Source organism: Pongo pygmaeus, chromosome 18 (assembly GCF_028885625.2).
Source record: "Pongo pygmaeus isolate AG05252 chromosome 18, NHGRI_mPonPyg2-v2.0_pri, whole genome shotgun sequence".
NCBI lineage: Eukaryota > Metazoa > Chordata > Mammalia > Primates > Hominidae > Pongo > Pongo pygmaeus.
Genome location: NC_072391.2, coordinates 79,813,491 through 79,836,877, shown reverse-complemented (window position 1 = coordinate 79,836,877; position 23,387 = coordinate 79,813,491). Strand labels below are relative to the sequence as shown.

General features: G+C 40.1%; 1 long non-coding RNA gene across 2 annotated transcripts in view; it reads left to right on the top strand.

Annotated features, from left to right (window-relative positions):
- Positions 1 to 23,387, top strand: part of LOC134738519 (uncharacterized) — a 32,364-nt gene that overhangs the window by 1,362 nt on the left and 7,615 nt on the right. Inside the window, exon 3 of one of the 2 annotated variants that reach the window (XR_010124253.1) lies at positions 21,838 to 22,192. The exons of the other annotated variant lie outside the window; for it this stretch is intronic. This is a non-coding gene — a long non-coding RNA (uncharacterized LOC134738519). Of the gene's footprint in view, positions 1 to 21,837; positions 22,193 to 23,387 lie in introns of those variants that run through there. 2 annotated transcript variants of the gene reach the window in all.

Genomic DNA, 23,387 nt, shown 5'->3' with positions numbered 1-23,387 from the left:
CATGGCCTTGTGAGAGTTGTAAAGCCTTCAGGACAGCATACTACCATGTAGTGTTGGGAGCCAGCTCTGGGCCACGTAGCCCAGCTGTGAATTCTGGCTGTGCGACCTGCCAGTGCTGTGACTGTGGGTAAGTGAGTTATTTTCTCTGTGGCTCAGGGTAGTGAATACTGAAGGTGCTGCCTAAACCTCCTTGAATAATCCCCTTAATCAGTTGGGTGTGTCCGTGGTGCACCTACTTCAGCATGCTTTCACCTCATGCTCTTCTGAAGATCACCCATGGACTTCTGGAGCCACTTTGCTCAAACAAACAGAGAGTCTGGGAGTTTATGACCCCAGCGGCATCTGTGATCAATGACTAGTGCAGGAATATCAATGTCCAACAGCCTCAACTATGGACAGGATAAAGTCTGCTGTGCAATTTACCTCCAGAGCTCCTGCACAGGTTCAAACTGAGGCTGGGTCTTCACTCAAAATCTCACCCTGTTGTCCTGCCCTACTCTGTTTCTTTCACTCCCATACCAATTTCCTCGGGAAACACTTTCTCTTTTTTTTTTTAATATAATAATAAAGTTTTCATTTTAGAGTAGTTTTATGTACAGAAAAATGTGCAAAGATACTACAAGATTTCCCATATACTCCACATCCAGTTTTCTCTATTATTAACATATTTCATTAATAGGATACATTTGTCACAATAATGGAATCAATATTGATAGATAATTATTAAGTAAAGGCCATACTTTATTCTCATATCCTTAATTTTCACCTAATGTTCATTTTTTGCTCCAGGATTCCATCCAGGATCCCACATGACATTTAGTTATCAAGCCTCCCTAGGCTCCTCTTCGCTACGACATTTTCCCCGGCTTTCTTCGTTGGAGATAACCAGTTTTGAGGTATACTGGTCCATTATCCAGTAGGATGCTCCTCAGTTGAGATTTGTCTAACATGTTTCTCATAATTAAACTAAAGGTGTGGAATTGAGAAAAGAAGACCACAGAAATAAAGTGTTATTTTCATTACAATATATAAAGACTATACACTCTCTAAAGTTACTCTCCTCCCCCTCTCCATACTGTACTCTTCGTAAGGAAGTCACTACTTGTAGCCCACACCTAAGGACTAGGGAATTATAATCCACTTCCTTGCAAGTGAAGTATCTATGTACATTATTTGGAATTCTTCTGCATGGGAGATTTGTCTCCTGTTTATTAATTTGTTCAATCATTTGTTTATATCAACATAAACTCATACATATTTACTTTATACTTCAGGCTATACTACAATGTACACCAGTTTTTGCACAAATTGTTCTAGGTTGGGCCATTGAGAACTCTTTCAGGTGGATCCTGTGCCCCTCAAAATACCACCATCATTGTGCAGTTTTTACATTTTTATTTCCATCACTTTCTTATTTTCTGGCACAAGAAGCTGTGAAGCTCATTTGTGTAATGCTATCCAAGTCCTAGAATCAGCAATTTCTTCAAGGAGCCCTAGTTACTTTTATTTGAAAATTGTATTAGAAGGCAAGATCTGGGTGTTAGATGGCTATTGGGGTGTCATTACCCCTCAACTGACAGATCAATATTGACAGGTTATATTGGATTTTCAAACCCCACCTGAGAAGCATTCTACCAGATAATGGAGCAGTATACCTCAAAACTGATCATCCAAAACGTATTTTTAAAATATATATATCAGTATGTATGTATGTATGTATGTATACGCATACATATATATGTACATACATGCATACATGTGTTCATACATATGTGTACATGTATGTATATACACGAATCTCTGTATAAACATATATACACATAGCTATATATTAAGCCAAGCATATTCACCCTAATGTCTCTGACTCTAATTCACTATCTAATACATCATTCTAGCCATCTTTCCTTGCTTGTCCATAACCTCCAGCACCAACAGTGAGAAATGATGGCTTCTACTATCTGTCACTGATTTACATTTCCACTATCTAGGAATAGAGATTTCAGAGTTGTTAACCCATACTCCTATGGGAAACAATTTTATCAACTAGAGGACAGTGCTTATATACTTAATCTTACAGACTCCACTCATTTCAAAGTTACTTAGATCAGCAACTTTTTCTCGCAGCCCCTTCAGTAAAGTTGGTTTATACATTTGTAATACACTTAGATTCTTTTGTTACATTCTATATTTCATCTTGGGATCTTACAACTTCCTAAATATTTCCATTTGCAGGCACCAAAGATCATTCTTTATACTATAAACTTATGAATTTTAATGAATGCATAGTGTCATATATCCACCATTAATGTACCATATAGAATAGATTCACTACTGTAAAAAACCTTTCAAACTTGACTTACACGACCCTTTCTCCTTCCCTCAAACCCCTGGCAACTGTTGATTTCTTTTTCAGTATTATATTGGTTATTCTAGGTCTTTTGCCTTTCCTAATAAACTTTAGAATTCTTTGTCAATGTCTACAAAATATGTTGCTTGAATTTGATTGAGATTGCATTGAATATACAGGTTGTGTTGGGAAGAACTGACATTTTAAAAATAGTCTTCCAATCTATGAATGCATAATATATCTCAATCTATTTAGATCTTCTTTGATTTCTTTTATCAGTGTTTTACAGTTTTCCACATATAGAGCTTGTACTTATTTTACTTAGATTTAAACACTTCATTTAAAAAATTTTAATGCTATTGTAAATGAATCTTATATCTCACAACTTTGCTATAGTCACTGATTAGTCCCATGACTGATTTTTCTTTTTCATGGATTCTTTGGGATTTTCTGACAATCAGATCATCTGTGAATAAAGAGCTTTATTTTTCCCTTTCAACATGCATATCTTTTATTTCATTTTCTTGTCTTATTGCAGTAGCTATAACCTTCAGTACAATGCTGAATAAGAGTGGTAAACAATGGCATTCTTGCCTTATTCTGTTGAAGGACAATGTCCAATTTCTTACCATTAAGTATGATATCAGCTGTAAATAATTTGTATATATGCTTTATTAGTTGAACAAGTTCCCCTCTATTCCTAGTTTGCTTAATTTTTTATTATAAATGGGTGTTGAATTTTGTCAGCTGCTTTTTGTGCATCAGTTGATATTATATAATTTTGCTTCTTTATCCAATTGATATAATGGATTACAATGATTGATTTTTGAACGTTGAACCAGCCTTGCATACTTACAATAAATTCTACTTGGTTGTGGTATTTTTTTTATAGATTTTTAGATTTTATTTCCTAATATTCTGTTGAGAGTTTTTGTTCATGAGAGACACTGGGCCTGTAGTTTTCTTGTAATGTCTTTATCTTGTTTTGGTATTAAGGTAGTGCTATTCTCATAGAATGTTTTAGAGAGGATTTCGTTTACACCTGCTTGAATTTTCTGTAAGAAGTTCTAAAGTATTGGTAACATTTTTTTTAAATAAACTATATAAATCTAGTCTCAGTATCTGTCTCTGAGACACACAACCCAAGATGTTGCCTCATCTGTAAAATGATAATTATAATGACTTCTTCCTCATAGGATTGTTATGAGATCATACAAGTTAATGTAGCAGATGCTCTGAGCACCCCACCCAGGCCCCTTTACTAGTCAAATAAAGTTTCTATGAACTCTGGCTGCTAACAGCTCACAGCTGCTCTCCATTTCCATCATATGCCCTAGGAGGACAAGAACTGTTTCATCCAAAGGAAACGCCATTCACCAGAGGCAGCCCACAGTTCATGAATGGCAATCCCCTTGCTTCAAGTAGCAGAGACAACTTCATGGGGCAAATTAAGGCAGGAATACCCCCATGGATCAGGCCAAGACTAGACTTTACCTGCGATTACATCTTTACTCAGCATTTCCCTTCCCTATCCTCATTCCCCTTTTCCCTCAGTTATTTCTTAAGGGCATTCTCTTAATAAATTGCATGTACTTGAATCCCTGATCAAACTTGACCTCTGGGAAACCAAAACTAGGGCAGTTAGCAAACAGAAGCGGTCCTGGGAAAAATAAACGAGAGTCTACTGTTGAGTCATTGCCAGCTGATGGACAACAAGGATTCACATGATTAGAACGATGTGGAATACTGATCACCCTGATGGGTGAGGAAAATGCAATTGCAGACTTTCACATGTGGTGAGTTGAAACAGGCTACCACCAGGTGCAATAGCTCACGCCTATAATCCCAGCACTTCGGGAGGCCGAGGCGGGCAGATCACCTAAGGTCAGGAGTTCAAGACCAGTCTGGCAAACATGGTGAAACCCCATCTCCACTAAAAATACAAAAATTAGCCAGGCATGGTGATGAGCGCCTGTAATGCTAGCTCCTGGGGAGGCTGAAGCACGAGAATCACTTGAGCCCTGGAGGTGGAGGTTGCAGTGAGCCGAGATCACGCCACTGCTCTCCAGCCTGGGCAAAAGAATGAGACTCCATCTCAAAAACAAAATGAAAACAAAATCAAGCAAACAAACAAAAAAAGAAACAGGCAATCAGTGGTAGGGAATGCACTATGTCATGCAATATCACTGGTGTTTGAGAGGTGAGGGGTGGGGGGAGTTAGTATGCACAAGAACGGTAGAATTGAGTGGTTGTTGCTAAAGACAACATTTATTGATGCTTTGATGAGAGAAAATGACAGAGAGAAAATGCATCTTCAAATCTCAGGAAAAAATAGCCTAGAATGTAACAAAAGGAAATCTTCAGATTCTCATCTGGATTATCCTATGATGCTCTAGGAAGCCATGCCACCTAAGCGGGTTTCCCCAAATGACCCCGTGGCCTTTATATGTGTGACATCAAAATTTCTAGCTGCTAAAGCAAACATATTAAAAAAGAAAATCAGTCAAGTCAATCATTCAGCCTTATGGACCTAAACAAAAAGGATATTGAAGAATCTTTGACTTTACAGCATGTGGGTTTTGTCAAAGAGATAGTTCCACTGTCACGGGGCTTACAGCTTTTCCCAATTCAGTTAATTGGAACCTCACAGGAAAGCAAATGCTGTAAAATAAAAGACTCAAACATCTGGGACCCCATGCACAATCCAGTGGAAATCACTAATATGAAGCAGTCGCAGCTTGTGGATGGGAATTTTAAGAGCATTTATTTCTAAGAACTCCTGCTCAGAGAGAGTGTGGCTTCTATTTATAGCTAGTGCACAAGTCAGGTTTAGGTGGTGGTTCTTCTTAGTATGCAATTTAGTGAGGCATCCCCAGTGTATTCCTTTGATAGAAATACATTTATCAAGCACCTCTTTTGGGCCAGACACTGTGCTGGGGTACAGTGGTGAACAAAGTAGACACTGATAAGTGTCTCCTCACAGAGCTTAAAGTCTAGCTTCATTCAAACAACTCATGGTCCAGCAAGACAGCATCATAGAGAAAAGTTGCTCCCGACCAGACATGTGACATTAAGTAAAAGGACACAGTCAGTCCAAGGTACCCTCACCCTCTTTGCTCCCTCTAGGGTTCTCCATTAGCCACCCAACTAGAAGGAGGGGGCCCAGGAGCCCCGGTGAGGCAGTCTGTAGCCTCCAAGGCACTGAGTAGCAAGAAGGGAGCAGAGTGAATCTCCAGGGCAATTAAAGATAACGGCACACAGCCATGACCCAGTGATGATGAATAACTATTATCTCAGCAAACTACTCCCCTCTAGCCATACAGGCTTCAGGATACTCTTATGGTGTCACTTGTATATAATTTTTCTCTCACTTAATTCTAAATCAAATAATCTGCTTTAATCGATAGAACTAATTTTTATCTTCCTATATACATAGCTTCTTGGAGGGTAATGCTCATTCCCCTTCTCCTTTTATGTGACCTAGTTCTTTGGAGAAAATTAGTCCCTTTGAGAACTCTTAAATTCCTAAAAGATCCTATTTAGCCTTTTGGTATAAAAATACTGTTAGAGATAAAATCTGTAAAATCCCAATTTTACTGCCAATTTGTGTTTGGAGCCACTTTCATGTGAGAGCTCATGAGACTGTTGAAGAAAAGACAATCTAACAGTGGTAAACATACGCCTAAAGAGTAATGGTGCATGATCAGAATTGTTATTATTAAGTGCTCACTTGGTACCTTCCAAAAGAGGAACTTTATCGCATAGGACAACCTTGACAGCAACATGTTCTAACAGTGAGGAGATGTTGTAGTAATACAATGTCAATGATATTAACAACAATAACATTGGAGTGTATTTTTCAAGTGCTTATACAAAGTGCCTGACACCATACTCAGCCCTTTATACATATTATTTTACTTAATATTCTATTGATAGCATTAATATTCATTTTATACACATCGCATTCAATACTCAAATTGCTTTTATTATTATAGGGTTTGTGTTTTGTGCATTTTATTGGACTCAGTTGATATTATTTCAACATTTTTATTCACATAATTTTATGCGTTTTTATGCCTTTTACCTAATACTAAAATTGTTATTATTCTAGGATTTTTATACATATTATTTTATACTTTTTATTACACGTACTACTCAAATTGCTATGATCATTCCAGCTTTACAGCCTAGGGAGTATGAGCGATCACTCAGAATCACGAAGCTGATGAGCAGTGGAGCTGAGCTGAAACAGTCTGTCTCTCTCTCTCCAACACAAATAAATTGCCTCCCTCTAACTGGAATAGCTGACGTGCAGAAATCCTCACTACATGCCAAGGCCAAGTACTGTGATAACTGTCCTTGTATGCACTTTTTGCATTTGATCTTCACTACAGCCCTATGAGGTGGGTTCTATTTTCAATCTCTATTTTGGGGATCTCAAAAATGGCACCCAGACAAGTTATGGTAATTAAGAGATACGTCTACTATCCAGACATCTGCTAGGAATCTAATTCAGCTAAAAATAGAGGGTCTGGAGAGTTGCTGCGTTGGAGACTGTTTCAACCTCTTGGCGCTGATGAACCAGTAAGGCGACCTGTGACTGAGGACTTAGCCTGGGTTTGAAAAGAAAGGTGTTAGTAGTGACAGAGGGGCAGTAGGCCATAAAAAGGTAACTCTACTTTCCTGAGATTTTTAATAATAAGGGAAGAAAAAACACCAGCACTGGAAAGCAACAACAACAACAAAACTACTTTCCTAAGAAATCAGATTCCTTTAAAAACGTGGTATCTGAGTCCCATGGTTGTAAGTGACAAAAAGTGACTCTGGCTTCTTGAGCAAACAACAACAAAGAAGATAAAAGTATAGCTGTTTACTTTACACAGAGAAAGTATGGGCATGATGTTTGGTAGGCTAAATAGTTACATGACTTAGAAGGGCCAGAAGATTCTGAAGGAGGATTGCAGAGATGAAATCACAAACTACTCCAGTGAAAAAGAAAAGAATTGAAGCCAGAAAAGCAGCACCATGGCCCTCAGAAGCCATCAGGTCTGAAAAAGTCCAGTAACAAAGGCAGAGCATGTGATCAGAGACAAAGATGGGACATCCATGTTGACCTATAGGAATGGCTTGAGGCAAGGCAAGCCCAGAATGAATGTAGGCAATAGCCAAGGGAAAAAAAAAAAAAAAAAAACAGGAATTCACAGCACATTTCCTGGACAGGACTGAGCAGGGAACTAACATTTGTTGACCTTGGTTATTGTGAGTTTAGGTTCTGCAGTCTGACAGAGCTGACTTGGAATCCTCGTTGTGCCACAACCAAAGCTACTAACACTGGAAAGCTCTTCTCTCAGATGTCCACGGGGCTGACTTCCTTATTTCTTTCAAGTCTTCATTGATATCATCACCTTCTCAATGAGGCCACCCTGACCACTTCTTCCCTCCCCCGACCTATCTCCAGCACTTTCAGTCTCCCTTTCCCTGCTCTACTTTCATTTTTCCATAGCAGTAATTATCTTCTAATATATTAAATACATTTGTTATTATTGTATGTGTTGTTTATTGTTTGCCTCGACTTTCCACATATATGAGGGTAGGGACATTTGTTGGTTTTGTTCAAAGATGTATCCCAAGTGCTGGAATAGTACTTGGGATACAGTACCTGGCTTATAGTAGTGCCTAAAAAATACTCGCTCAGATTTCCCCATCTTTGAATTGATTGTTTTCCTGCTACTGAGTTGCATTTCTTATATATTTTGCATATTAACATTTTATTAGATGCATGATTTGCAAATAATTTCTCCCATTCCATAGGCTGTCTCTTCACTCTGTTGACTTTTTCTTGGTTGTGCAGAAGTTTCTAGTTTGATGTAATCCCATTTGTCTATTTTTGCTTTTGCTGCCTGTGTTTTATGGGGGTTAGATCTAAAAGAATTATTGCCCAAACTAACATCCTGGAACTTTTTATCCATGTTTTCTTCTAGTAGTTTTACTAGAGATGGGGTTTTTTAGTAGAGATGGTGTTTCACCATCTTGGCCAAGCTGCTCTTGAACTCCCGACCTCGTGATCCACCCACCTCGGCCTCCCAAAGTGCTGGGATTACAGGCATGAGCCACCACGCCCAGCCCAGATTAACTTTTTAATGTACTTTGAGATGACTTTTTATATGGTGTAAGGCAAGGGTCCAATTTTATTCTTTTTGATATCCAGTTTTTCTTTTTCTTTTCTTTTTTTCTGTTTTTTTTTTTTTTTTTTTTTTTTGAGACCCAGGCTAGAGTGCAATGGCTTAATCTCGGCTCACCGCAATATTCACCTCCTGGGTTCAAGTGATTCTCCTGCCTCAGCCTCCCAAGTACCTGGGATTACAAACATGAACCACCACGCCTAGCTAATTTTGTATTTTCAGTAGAGATGGGGTTTCTCCATGTCGGTCAGGCTGGTCTCAAACTCCCAACCTCAGGTGATCCTCCCACCTTGGTCTCCCAATGTGCTGGGGTTACAGGCATGAGCCACTGCACCCAGCCGGATATCCACTTTTTCTAACAACTTTTATTGAAGAGACTGTCTTTTCCCTAGTATGTGTTCTTGGCATCTTTGTCAAAAAATCTATTGACCATTAATGTCTGGATTTATTTCTGGACTTTCTATTCTGTTCCATTGGTCTATGTGTATGTTTTCATGCCAGTACCATGCTATTTTCATTACTATAGCTTTGTAGTATATTTTAAGGTCAGGTAATGTGATGCTTCAAAATTTCTTTGGCTCTTCAGGATCTTTTGTGATTCCATATAAATTTTAGAATTTTTTTTTCTACTTCTGTGAAAAGGGTCATTGGAATGTTAATAGAGATTGCACTGAATCAGGAGATCAGTTTAGGTAGTATGGACATTTTAACAATATAAATTAGTTCAATCCGTGAACACAAGATATCTTTCCATTTATTTGTGTCTAGTCCAATTTCTTGCATCAGTGTTTTATAGTTTTCAGTGTAGAGATCTTTTACCTCCTTGTTAAATTTATCTCTAAGTATTTTATTTTTTGTAGCTATTGTGAGAGTGTTTTCTTGCTTTCTTTTTTAGACAGCTCATTGTTAATGTATAGAAATAGTATTGTTTTTTTGTTGATATTGTATCATGCCACTTTGCTGAATTTTTATATTACCTCCAACAGTTTTATTTGTGGAGTCTTTAGGAGTCTTCTATATATAAGATAATGTCATCTCTAAACACAAATAATTTAAGTTCTTTCTTTCTGATTTAGCTGCTTTTTATTTCTTTTTCTTGCCTAATTACTCTGGCTAGGACTTCCACTACTACGTTGGATAGACATTTCTCAAAAGAAGACATAAAATGACCAACACATGTATGAAAAAAAAGCTCAATATCACTAATTATCATGGAAATGCAAAGTAAAATCACAATGAGATATCACCTCACACCTATTAGATTGGTTACTACCAAAAAGATGAAAGGTAAGTGTTGGCAAGAATATGGAAAAAAGTGAACCTCTGTTGGTGGGAATATAAATAAAGCCATTTATAGAACACAGTATGGGGTTTCCTAAAAAAAATAAAAATAGAACTACCATATGATCCAGCAGTCCACTACTGGGTATACATTGAAAGCAAATGAAATCAGAATGTCGAAGATCTATCTGCACTCCCATGTTCATTGCAGCATTGTTCTCAACAGCCAAGCTATAAAACCAATCTACATGTCCATCAATGGATAAGTGGATAAAGACAATGTGGTATATATACACAATAGAATACTATTCAGCCTTAAAAAAGAAGGAAACCCTGCCATTTGTAACAACATGGATGGACCTGCGACATTATGCTAAGTGAATTAAGCCAAGTACAAAAAGACAGAGGCTACATGATCTCACTTGTATGTGGAATCTAAAAAAGCTGAACTAAAAGAAGCAGAGAATAGAAGAGTGGTTACCAGGGGCTGGGGGTGAGGGGGGAATGGACTGCAGAGACGGTAAAAAGATACAAAATTTCAGCTAGGCAAGAGGAACACATTCAAGAATTCAAGAGATCTATCATATAACAATGCACTGTATATTTAAAAATCAGCAAATAGATTTTAAGCATTCTCATCAAAATAAATAAGTATGTGAGGTAATTCATATGTTAATTCACTTGATTTAGCTATTCAACAATGTATACATATTTCAAAACATTGTGTTGTACACCATGAATATATACAATTTTTGTTTGTGAGTTAAAAAATAAATAATAAATAAAATAAATACTTTCTTAAGGGACAAATGAAGTTCCTTAATGTATCTGTATGTTGCCTATAAACTGGGGGCAATTTTTACTATGTTTTATGAGAATTAAGTGAGATAATGAATGTTAAAATTTCTTGGCACAGTGTCTGCAAAAAACATTCACTAAATGTTGGTAATTATAGTTATTTTTACAGCGACTAATTATCTCATCTGATCCTCATATTAACTCTGAAAACTAATATCTTATAGATGACAAAACTGTGATCCAGGGAGATAAAGCCAACCATTAGCTTAACCTAGCACCAAAGGGTCTCCATTTGTGGGAATGGGATAGAGAAGAATGCTAGAGAAGTGAAAAAGAGGTTCACGCCTCATTTTTTCCAAGCCTTTTCCAGTAGAGAATGGTTAGCCCTAGGCTCACTATCACAGGGATAGAATTCCCAAAACAATGATCACATATATTCAGTGAACATTTTGTTTCCTAATGTATTGATCACTAGAAATCCGTTGGGTTCACTAGCAGGCATTTGTACTATAAAATTGCATTTGCCTCCTTGATAATGTTACTTCAATGACAGAGGTAAGAGCACAATGTATCTTAATTCAACAGGGCACATAACAAGGCTCAGTGGAGGCCTTATGCACAAGATGGTGGCATGTAGTTCACTTGTTAGATTTATCATCTAAATCAAGGATTGATATGGTTTGGGTCTGTGGCCCCACCCCAAATCTCATGTTGAATTTTAATTCTCAGTGTTGAAGGAGAGGCCTGGTGGGAGGTAATTGGATCATGGGGGTGGACGTCCCCCTTGCTGTTCTTGTGATAGTGAATTCTCGAGAGATTTGGTTGTTTGAAAGGGTTGTAGCACCTCCCTCTTCACTCTCTCTCCTGCTTTGCCATGGGAAGACAGGCCTGCTTCCCCTTTGCCTTCTGTCACGATTGTACATTTCCTGAGGCCTCCTCAGCCATGCTTCCTGTATAGCCTGTAGAACTGTGAGTCAATTAAACTTCTTTTCTTGGTAAATTACCCAGTCTCAGGTAGTTCCTTATAGCAGTGTGAGAACAGACTAATACAAGGATCAGCAAAATTTTTCTGTAAAGGACCAGATAGTAAATATTTTAAACTTTACAGGCCATATGGTCTCTGTCACAACTATGACTCGATTCTGTCATTATAGAATTTCACACAATGAGGTGTGAAAGCAGCCACAGACAGTATGTACCACATAAATGTGGCTGTGTTCCAATAAAACTTTATTTACAAAAACAAGCTGCAGGCCTGATTTGACTCATGGGCCATGGTTTTCCAATTCCTGGCCTACATGGTTGATTGCACCCCTAAGTAAGCCATGGACTGAACCGGCAAAAGTCTCCATTACAGTGATATGAGGGAAGATTGGCTACGTTTATGAGTGATACAAAGCCAGAAGAAATATCCAATATGATGGATGACAAAGTCAAGTTTCAAAGTCATGCTGAGGAGCCAAAACTATTAGTCTAAATTAATTTATATTGTTATTTGATTAACAAAACATTATCACAACCAAGCTAAGCTACATTCTACCAAAAAATTAAAGAGTAAGTTGGATTTAGCAATAATTGCTCAAAAACAATCTGGTGTTGGCAATATGCTTCATGAATTATTCATTCACTAATTCATTCATTCATTCACTTACTCATTTAGTTTTCAACACTAAGTCTTAATTGTTTAGTATGATCTCTGCATAGTGCTGGAGTGGTTTTGATGATAAATAAAACAGCCTTAGTCCTTAAGGACACATAATATGGTCTATTGGACAGGACTGGTGCCTTTTATTTCATTCATTTATTCTTTTTTTTTTCCAGCAAATCAACATTACAGCCAATAATGTGGCAGGTCCAGAATGTGGTGTGGAAATGACAAAGGCAAATGAGACTTGATCTTTACTTTTCAGGAACTCAGGAAATAGTCTTGGAAACACACACACCTATGTAAACCAATAAATTACAGTGCAGCATGCTGTAAGCTGTTTCAGAAATACTAATCAAATGTTGTGAGAACAGAGAGGATGAAACAGCTAATTCACTAGGAGTCCATGAAACCCTAATATTTGGGCTGTTTTTGGGAAGTGGATTAGGAGTTTGACTATCAGACGTTAATGTATTATCCAGTGTGTGAGAAATGTTTGTGCCTGGTGACAAACAACTATGAATTCCTGTGCTTTGCTTAGCGTTCCAGTTAATAAAATTATCTGTTAGATCATAGGCAATTTTTTAAAGACAATATTTTCTTGATAATTTAAATGTTGCTTACAAATTTTACTATCAACCCTTAAATATTAATTATGCCACAGATACAAATATAATCTCTTAGCTTGGGTTTCTCCAGATGCATTCTCTGATAGGAGTTTGAGAATACACAATATATTTGGAAGTTGTAGGCCATTGGCAAAGGAATGGGCAATCAATTTGAGGAAACAGAGTCAGCCCCTACGGGATATGTTATCAAGCCAGTAGGTGACTAACAATCCTGTGAGGAACAGATGGAAAGCCATGCCTCAGAATTATCCTGGCCAAGAGGCAAGGGAGGTGGGGTTTCTATACCCCTACACGTGTGAGTCATTGGGTAGGGCTGTTGTCCCAGGTTGGTAATGAGGGCAGTCAATTCCAGGGCACTTCCAGCCCACCCTGTGCACATATGTGGGTGTGTCCTGGAAGCCTGTGGGTGGCCCATGGACAAAGATGCAGTTCACCCTCAGGGAGTCAACTGGAATGCACAAAAATAGGGATGTGAAGGCACAAGGTTAGAACATCAGCACCAGCAGGAGCTGCTATGCACACTACATCTGAGTCTTTCAAAAATTTTAGGCCCTTCAAGAGCAGACAAAACACAAATAATGCTTCCAAATGTACTAAAACACACTAAAACCAATTCTAAAATAGCATTTCATTGATTGTTTCATTATATGTATACTTGAACTTTCAGTTATCTAGAGTTATTGCAATGCAGGTTGTATTACTTCCTGGAGTTTTCATTATAATATTTTGACAGTTTCCTTGATTGCATGTATCATAAGCATACCCAAAGTATAAGAACAACTTCTCAGACCAGCTGAGGTTAAAAATCCCCTAAGGTAATGCAAGCCTGGCCATTAGGCTGAGTAAACTCCATTCAATACACCCTTATGATACAACTTCCTAGGTACAACTTTTCACATAGGTTTTCTTCTCGGCAACTTTGGGATCTCACCACAAACTGTGTACTTTGAACGTCTTGTTGGGCTGGTATTATAACTCTTTGCCTCTTATGCTGTCATTTTAATTTATTGCTCTGGTAGGCTAGCATTATTAAAAATCCACAAATTTATATTCAAATTTTATTATAATCTGTACAGCTTTCCAGAGGTTTCATCTCCTAGTAGATGAGCAATTGGGTCTGTGTACTTAGCGTGAGTCTCAAGGACTTTTGGCTAATTAATCATTTTGGAACATCTCCTTCTACTTGGTCATTTACACAGGACCATCAGTGCTGACCTGTCCTGCCTGAACTTTCAACATAATCTGCTTTGTTATTTTTGGAGTTATTTGACTTATGCACATTTGTCTAGCTTATTCTTTCTTAATTACTCTGATAGAAGCAAGTACATATGTCTATGTCATATTCAAGTACTTGATTGAAGAAAATAAAAATATTCATTTGCGTGAGAAGTGCCCTAGTTTTGTAATAAAAGGACAGACCCTGGAGCCAACAGCCTAGGTTCAAATTTAGGGTCCCCCCCTCACCAGCTGTATGGACTTGGAAAAGTCACTTAATCTCTATGAACTTCTATAACCTCATTTGTAAAATTGGATTATTAGAGCCTATTGGGGATTTTTTTGTTTTGTCTTATATGAGTTATTTGATGTAGGGCACTTAGCATGGCACCTGGTGATATGGGTTGGCTTTGTGTCTCCACCCAAATCTCATGTAGATTTGCAGAAGAGGGGCCTGGTGGCAGGTCATTGGTTCATGGAGGCAGATTGCCCCCTTACTATTCTTGTGATAGTAAGTTCTCATGACATCTGGTTGTTTAAACGTGTGTAGCACCTTCACCTTCACTCTCTCTCTCCTGTTCAACCATGTGAAGACATGCCTGCTTCCCCATTTGCCTTCCACCATAATTGAAAGTTTCCTGAGGCCTCCCCAACCATGCACCTCTACAGCCTGCAGTACTGTGAGCAAATTAAACCTCTTTTCTTTATACATTACTATATTAGTCTGTTCTCGGTTTGCTAATAAAGACATACTTGAGATGAGGTAATTTATAAAGGAAAGAGGTTTAATCAACTCACAGTTCCACAGGACTAGGGAGGCCTCAGGAAACTTACAAGCATGGCAGAAGGGGAAGCAAACACATCCTTTTCCACAAGACGACAGGAGAGAGAAGGAGAATCAAACGAAGGGGGAAGCCCTTTATAAAACCACCAGATCTCATGAGAACTTACTCACTATGCCAAAAATAGCATAGGAGAAAATGCCCCCACGATTGAATTACATGCCCACTGGGTCTCTCCCATGACACGTAGGGATTATGGGAATTACAATTCAAGATAAGATTTGGGTGGGAACACAGCCAAACCATATCATTCTGCCCTTGGCTCCTCCTAAATCTGATGCCCTCACATTTCAAAACACAATCATGCCTTTCCAACAGTCCTTCAAATTCTTAACTCATTCCATCATTAACTCAGAAGTCCAAGTCCAAAGTCTCATCTGGGATAAGGCAAGTCTCTTCTGCTTATGAGCCTGTAAAATCAAAAGCAAGTTAATTACTTACTAGATACAATGGAGGTGCAGACATTGGGTACATACACCCAAATGGGAGAAATTGGCCAAAACAAAGGGGCTACAGACCCCAGGCAAGTCTAAAATCCAATACGGGAGTCCTTAAACCCTAAAGTTCCAAAACGATCTACTTTGACTCCATGTCTCATATACAGGTCACGCTGATGCAAGAGATGGGCTCCCATGGCCTTGGGCAGTTCTACCCCTGAGGCTTTGCAGGGTATAGCCCCACTCCTGGCTGCTGTCACAGCTGGCGCTGAGTGTCTGCAGCTTTTCCAAGTGCACAGTGCAAGCTGTTGGTGGATCTACCATTCTGGGGCCTGGAGGACAGTGGCCCTTTTCTCACAGCTCCACTAGGCAGTGCCCCAGTGGGGACTCTGTGTGGAGGCCCCAACCCTACATCTCCTTTCCACACTGCCCTAGCAGAGGTTCTCCATGAGGGCTCTGCCTCTGCAGGAGACTTCTGCCTGTACATCCAGGCATTGCCATACATCTTCTGAAATCTAGGTGGAGGTTCCCAAACTTCAGTTCTTGACTTCTGTCCACTCACAGGCCTAACACCACGTGTAAACCACCAAGGCTTGGGGCTTGCACCTTCTGAAGCAATGGCCTGACACGTACCTTGCCCCTTTCAGCCACAGCTGGAGCTAACACAGCTGGGACTCAGGGCACCATGTCCCAAGGCTACATAGAGCAGGGGGTCCCTGGGCCTGGCCCACAAAACCATTTTTCCCTCCTAGGCCTGTGGGTCTGTGATGTGAGGGGCTGCTGTGAGAGTCTGTGACATACCCTGGGGACATTTTCCCCATCGTCTTGGCTATTAATATTGGCTCCTTGTTACTTGTGCAAATTTCTGCAGCAAGCTTGAATTTCTCCCCAGAAAATGGGGTTTTCTTTTCTATTGCATTTTCAGTCTGCAAACTTTCCAAATTTTTATGATCTGCTTCCTCTTGAATGGTTTGCTGCTTAGAAATTTCTTCCACCAGGTATCCTAAATCATCTCTCTCAAGTTCAAAGTTCCACAGATCTCTAGGGCAGGGGCAGAATGCTGCCAGTCTCCTTGCATAACAAGAGTGACCTTTACTCCAGTTCCCAGCAAGTTCCTCATCTTTATCTGAGACCACCTCAGCCTGGACTTCGTTGTCCGTATCACTATCAGCATTTTGGTCAAAGCCACTCAACAAGTCTCTAGGAAGTTCCAAACTTTCCCACATATTCCTCCTGTCTTCTGAGCCCTCCAAGACTCTAGGAAGTTCCCACATTTCCCACATTTTCCTGTCATCTTCTGAACCCTCCAAATGGTTCCAACCTCTGCCTGTTACCCAGTTCCAAAGCCACTTCCACATTTTTGGGCATGTTTATAGCAGTGCCCCACTCTCTGCAATACGAATTTACCATATTAGTCTATTCTCACATTGCTAATAAAGACATGCCCAAGACTAAGTAATTTATTTAAAAAAAAAAAAAGAGGTTTAATTGACTCACAGTTCCACAGGGCTGGGAAGACCCCAGGAAACTTACACTCATGGCAGAAGGGGAAGCAAATGCATCCTTCAAAAGGTGGAAGGAGAGAGAAGAATGAGAATTGAGCAAAGGGATAAGCCCATTATAAAACCATCAGATCTCATGAGAACTCACTCACTATCATGAGAATAGCATGGGAGAAACTGCCACCATGATTCAGTTACACTCCCACTGGGTCCCTCCCATGACACAAGGGGATTATGGAAACTGCAACTCAAGATTAGATTTCAGTGGCGGCACAGCAAACCAAATCAATTGCCAGTCTCAGGTAGTTACTTATAGCAATCTGAGAATGGACTAATACAGAAAATTGGTACTGGGAGGTGTAGCATTGCCATAAAGATACCTGAAAATGTGGAAATAGCTTTAGAACAGGGTAATGGGCAGAGGCTGAAACGGTTTGGAGGGCTCAGAAGAAAACAGGAAAAAGAGAGAATGTTCAGAACTTCCTGGAGACTTTTAAATTGTTGTAACCAAAATGCTGATAGTGATGTGGACAATGAAGTCCAGGCTGAGGTTGTCTCAGATGGAGATGAGAAATTTATTGGGAACCGGAGTAAAGGTCACTTCTGTTATGCATTAGCAAAGAATTGGAGGCATTCTGCTCCTGCCCTAGAGACGTATGGAACTTTGAACTTGAAAGAGATGATTTAGGGTATCTGGCAGAAGAAATTTCTAAGTAGCAAAAACGTTCAATATATGGCCTGGCTACTTCTAACAGTGTGTACTCATATACTTGAGCAAAGAGATGACCTGAAACTGGAAATTATATTTAAAAGGGAAGCAGAGCATAAAAGCTTAGAAAATTTGCATCCTGGCCATGTAGCAGAAAAGAAAAACCCATTTTTGGGGGAGGAATTCAAGCTAGCTGCAAAAATTTGCATAACTAAAGAGGAGCCAAATGTTAATAGCCAAGACAACAGGGAAAATGCCTCAAAGACATTTCAGACACCTTCATGGCAGCCTCTCTCATCATAGGCCTGGAGGCCTAGGAAGAGAGAATGGCTTCCTGGGCCAAACTCAGGGATCTGCTGTCCTCCACAACCTCCGGACACTGCTCCCTGTGTTGCAGCCACTCCAGCTCCAGCTGTAGCTAAAAGGGTCCCAAATACATCTCAGGCCACTGCTCCAGAGGATACAAGCCATAAGGTTTGGTGGCTTCCGTGTGGTATTAAGCCTGTGGGTGCACAGGGGGCAATATTTGAGGCTTAGGAGCCTCTACCTAGATTTCAGAGGATGTAGGGAAACACCTGGATGTCCAGGCAGAAGACATGGAAATCCTCTACTAGAGCAATCTGGAGAGGAAATGTGGGGTTGGAGGCCCCACACAGAGTTCCCACTGGGGCACTGCCTAGTGGAGCTGTGAGAAGAGGGCCACCATCCTCCAGACCCTAGAATGGTAGATCCACTGACAGCTTGCACTATGTGCTTGGAAAAGCGACATGCACTCAACACCAGCTATGAAGACAGCTGCAGAAGCTGTACCCTGCAAAGCCACAGGAGCAGGGCTGCCCAAGGCCTTGGGAGCCTACCCCTTGTGCCAGTGTGACCTGGATGTGAGACATGGAGTCAAAGGAGGAGATTATTTTGGAGTTTTAAGATTTAATGACCGCCCTGCTGGGTGTCTGACTTGCATGGGGCCCGTAGCCCCTTTGTTTCATTTGATTTCTCTTTTTTGGAAAGGGAATATTTACCCAATGCCTATACCCCCATTGTATCTTGGAATTAACTAACTTGTTTTTTATTTTACAGGTTCATAGGTGGAAGGGACTCACTTTGTCTCAGATGAAACTTTGGACTTGGACTTTTGAGTTAATGCTGAAATGAGTTAAGACTGGGGACTATTGAGAAGGGATAATTGTATTTTGCAATGTGAGAAGGACATGAGACTTGGGAGGGGCCGGGGGTAGAAAGATATGGTTTGGATTTGTGTCTCTGCTCAAATCTCATGTTGAATTGTATTCTCCAATATTAGAGGAGGGGTGTGGTGGGAGGAGATTACATCATGGGAGCAGATTTTCCCCTTGCTATTTTCATGACAGTGAGTGAGTTCTGATGATATCTGGTTATTTAAAAGTGTATAGCACCTCCCCATTCACTCTCTCCTGCTCTACCATGTGAAGACATGCCTGCTTCCCCTTTTGCCTTCTGCCATGACTGAAAGTTTCCTGAGCCCTCCCCAACTATGCTACCTATACATCCTGCAGAACTGTCAGCCAATTAAACATTTTTTCTTTATAAATTACCCAGTTTCAGGAAGTTCTTTATAGCAATGTGAGAATGGCCTAATATATTTGGCATGTAGTAAGTCCTAGATAAGCATTTGCCATTATTGTTTTTTCCATGAAGATAATGTCCCAACTCTCCCCTATTTATTAAAATCAACTGCAGCATAAAACATATCCTATGATCTTTGTCTTTTTGGTATAAAAACTACCTTACATGCTTTATAATAATTTTTCTCTACTCAGTAGCATTATTAACACAATCTTTCATGGATATAATCTTTCCCAATTAATTATAATTATTACTATTATTTTCCTATTATTGATGCTCAAATTGCTACCCCTTAGCTGGTGGGAGTTCCCTTAAGCTGGATTCTTTGTTCATACAGCACATTCCTGGTGATTTTGAAGCAACCTTTCTTTCTGGCAACAAGATGGCATTCCAAACCCATTCTGTCTTTTTTCCATTCCTAAATACATGGAATAAACAAACATCCTTGTGTTTTTTAGTGTAGTGTTAAATGAAATGTAGGTACTGGGGTTGGTAAAGGTGCTGGATAATGTGTGCCAGTTGCTGCTACTGATGAGCCATTTTTAGCAATGATAGAGCTATGTTATTTTAAAATCATGAGTTCATATTTATCTTTCTTAATACAACAAACTAGTTTGTGATATCCCACTTTTCAGCCAGGGTGGGGTTTTTTGATTACTACAGTTTTATCTTAATAGTACAAAGAAGGGTCAAAATGAGAGGACACGGAAGGCAAAGAGAACATAATATATAAAGGCAGAATAGCGAAGTGACAGTCTTCCATGCAGTCACTCAGGGATCCAAACATATATATATATATATATATATATCTTTTTTTTTTTTTTGAGAGACAGTCTCGCTCTATTGCCCAGGATGGAGTGCAGGGGTGTGACCTTGGCTCACTGCAGCCTCTGCCTCCTGGGTTCAAGTGATTTTCCTGCCTCAGGCTCCTGAGTAGCTGGCAAACTTCTTCTATTTAGTGGCCCTACCATCCCCTGGGGCTGGGTGCTCTTCTCTAGATTTCCTGCATTTGACTTGCAGCTGAAGGAAGAGAGAGGGTGGAAGATCATGCATGGAAGGTTTTAATAGGGTAACTGTGGTCGTAGTGTTCATCATGTACACCCATTCTATTAGACTACCCTGAACATGAGCCCACCTAAATGAAAATTAAGCTGGAAAATGTAATCTAGCTAGGCGTCCAGGAAGAAAAGGAGCATGAGTAGTCTCTATTGTATAGAGCTGTGCCTGGTTTTGTTCCCCATATTTTTAGAGCCTTTTCGGCCCCACACCAGAAAGATTTAGGGCCTCAGTAAATACTTATTGAACTATTGAATAGTAAATGACACAAGGCTGAAAAAGTAGCCTGGGATCAGATTGCCTGGGGTCTTGAATATCACACTGCCTAAGGTGGCCTTTCTTATACAGGTAGTGAGAGTCTTCCTATCAATAGTGTGCTGAGGCTTCCAGCAAAAACAAATGCAATTCAATACAGATAAGAGAGGACAGATATGAACTGAGGAAGTAGTTGTCTTACCACCTACAGTATTTCACTCATTTCTGCATATCACCTGGTTGAAAGAACTTTAATGAATTAGGAAGCATTTGAAGGTCAACTGAAATAATAGAAGCTGCAAACTATGGCCTCTGAATGTAACTGGAAAAAATAATACGCTGTTCAAGCAAGAAAAGGGGAGACCCAGTAGGAGGGTGTGGAGGTGGTTGGGGCATGGAGACGAGAAGTCTCAAACCACCTGAAAATCTCTGGGAAGTCCCATAGCAATCCTAGAAAGACTTGTGAGGTAGAAGCCTTAAAAGTAATGTGGCTAGAATTATAGAGCATTTGCTGTTTTGTGACTGGCTTATTTCACTTAGCATCACGCCCTCAAGTTTCATTCATGTAGTATATGACAGGATTTCCTTCCTTTTTATGGTTGAATAATATTCCATTGTATGTATATGCCACATTTTGTTTATTCACCTGTTCATAGGTATTTGAGTGGCTTCTACCTCTTGAAATATACTTAACTATAATACCACTTTAAAGGGTTGAGAGAGAAAAGGAAGGAAGGAAGGGAGGGAAGAAAGGAAGGACAGATAGATGGAAGGAAGGAAGGAAACTGAGAGTAAAACGTAAAAAGGTGATGTTCTAGACAGCAACTAACAACCTACCCAAGTGGTGAAACTCCCAGATGCAGTGGCCCCCTAGACCCACAATAAACAGAGATCTGATCCACGCAAGCTTCATCCTTCTTGCTCCTCCCTTAGGGGCAATAATGGTTTTGAAAGGCTGCTTCCAAGATGCCCAAAGTCCTATGTGTCTGATGGCCTCCTTCTGCTGAGAGGTCTGCAACATGGGCTTTTGTGCACTCTGGATTCAGAATGTGAGTAAGTGCCCTAAAATGCTGACATGCCAACTCCCACAGAATTTCCAAGAGCTCCATTTCCAAATCCCCATTCTTTTCCTCTGGGATATTTCCAATCTGTGAATATGGAATGCAGCTTGTGATTATAAGTTCTGGTGTTGAGATCAAACAGACCTAGGTTTGCAAACTGGCTTCTGCCTTCACAATCTGTGTGTGTTTGAGGAAGTTAATTGATTTGCTTGAGCCTCAGTTTCCTTGGCAATGAAACGAGAATAATGTAAGTTCTCTCTTGGTTCTTTTCTCCAGATCTACTCTCTACACATTGACATCCTGCTGTCTCTCAGGGAGAGTAACCCACATGAACCATACCAGTGGTTCCCATCCAGGACAGTTCCCACTCACCTCCCCAGGGACACTTGGAAATATCTAGAGACATTTTTGCATATCACAAAATGCAAAACAAAAAAAAATGTACCCTGCAAAGCCACAAGAGCAGAGCAGACCAAGGCTTTGGGAGCCTACCCCTTGCATCAATGTGGCCTAGATGTGAGACATGGAGTCAAAGCTTTTCAGTATCTGATGGGTAGGGGCTAGGGATGCTGTTAAACATACTGCAATGCATAGGATAGTTCTCTACAATAAAGAATTATTCAATCTTAAATGCCAACAGTTCAGAGGTTGATAAACCCTGGACTACCCCAGCAGATTTTCTTGCCCTGTGGATTCTGGTTGACTTCAGCCAGTGGGTAAGCCTAGCAGGAATCAGCAGAGGAAGGAGAGGAAGGTTAAGCTATTGATTCCCACTGCTCCCACACCAAGGGGTTACCTTAAGCTGGCTGTGTACCCCCATCAAAGGCCTGTGCTCTACCCGGGGCAGGCTCTTCTCCTTCTGGGTTCTGGCAACTGCTACCTCTCCTCATCTTTTTGGCTTAGGGGTGGTAACATCTCTGTTGCTACCTTTGTAAAGAAGGTAAAAAGTGAAAACGTGATGTTCTGGACAGCAACTAACAGTCCACTCTAATGCTGAAACCCTGAGATGCAGTGACCACCTGGACCCACAATGAATAGAGATCTGATCTACCCAGGCTCCATCCTTCTTGCCCTCCCTTAGCAGCAATAATGGTTTTGAAAGGCTGCTTCCAAGATGCCCAAAGTCCTGATGGCCTCCTTCTGGGAGGTCTGCCACATGGGCTACTGTGCACCCTGGATTCAGAATGTGACTAAGTGCCCTAAAATGCTGACATGCCAACTCCCACAGAATTTCCAAGAGCTCCATTTCCAAATCCCCATTCTTTTCCTTTGTAAAGAAGGTAGCAACAGAGCTGTTACCACCCCTAAGCCAACCATTTTTTTTTTTGTAAAACATAGTACCCTTTCAAAGTAACCCTCCTCTAGTTATCATAATTTTACTGTATCATCTGTTTCCATGTAGGATTCTGAGTGGTATCAGTACCAACCTCATAGGCTGTTATAAGCTTTCAGTGAGATAATAGATAGAAATGTTTGGCACAGAGAAACACCTGTTGTAAATGCCCGGTAAATCATAGTCTTCTCACAGGTCCACTTTGGGCATTGCTGTTACTCTGGGCCCTCTTGACAGATGATCCTCCCTTCATGTGAGCCACCTGAAAATTTCTTTTTTAATTTGCAGCATACTTAAATCTTAGGAGTAGATCAATTTTTTTTTCACAGCTGTGCTCCAGTGTCCAGAGAGAGCCTTTCTGCCATAGAGCTCAAATATGGCATTAAAATATGTTGTGAGTTGGAAAGCCTGTGCAGAAATTCCAGGCCTATATCTGCTCTCAGGCAGCAAGACATTATTTGTGTCCCTGTCACATAAATTTGGGAGCCCTGTC